We start from the raw sequence: 822 nt of genomic DNA, 5'->3' as shown, positions 1-822 counted from the left end.
GGGGTGACAGAAATACCCTAACACTGGATTGTGGTGTTATTGGATATGATATAAGAAATCAATATTTGGTCTTCATCCCTGGTTCCTGGGACATGATTCCTAAAATCCTTGGAGTCTCTGGGGTGATGAGAGGTCTACATGGCTTCAGGAAGGAGTCCAGTAGCCAAATGACTCATGTTGGGGGCCCCTAGATGGCTTTATGAAGGAGGCTAGTAAGCACGACTAGAGGGTTGTGCTGACCTCCAGAGAGGACAGAGGAGCTAACAGTGAGTTAGTACTGGCTATTGATTTACTCGATCAGAACTACGTAATGGATGCTCCATAAAACCCCAAATGTCAAGGCTCAGGGAGCTTCCAGACTGGTGAAAACACCAAGATGTTGAGAGAGTGACATGCCCAGAGAGAGGTTGGGAACTCAGCACCCCTCCTGCATACCTTGCCCCTATGCCCACATGATCGCTCCTGAGTTGCACCCTTTACCATAAACCAGTCATAGTAAGTATTTTCCTGTGTTCTCTGGAAGTCCCAAAGTATAGCTTGTCAGTGAGAAGTACAAGTGACAACCTGAGATTTGAGACTGACGTCTGACATGAGGACTGTCTGTGGGGCTGAGCCCTGGCATCTGTGGGGTCTGCACAAACTCTTACAAATTTTTTTTTTTTATTTCAGATCCATGTATCCTTTATTCCATGACCAACCACTGTGTTGCATCCAGGCAACACCACACAAACAGGCAGTCACCTGCAACCCAGCTGTACAACAATTGGAGGCTTACAGTACATTTAAGGCTTTTAAATTTGGGGGGAAAAAAAAAGGTTTTTA

The sequence above is a fragment of the Bison bison genome, unplaced genomic scaffold (genome assembly GCF_000754665.1).
Source record: "Bison bison bison isolate TAMUID 2011002044 unplaced genomic scaffold, Bison_UMD1.0 scf7180017864063, whole genome shotgun sequence".
Taxonomy (NCBI): Eukaryota; Metazoa; Chordata; class Mammalia; order Artiodactyla; family Bovidae; genus Bison; species Bison bison.
This window is presented reverse-complemented; position numbering follows the sequence as displayed.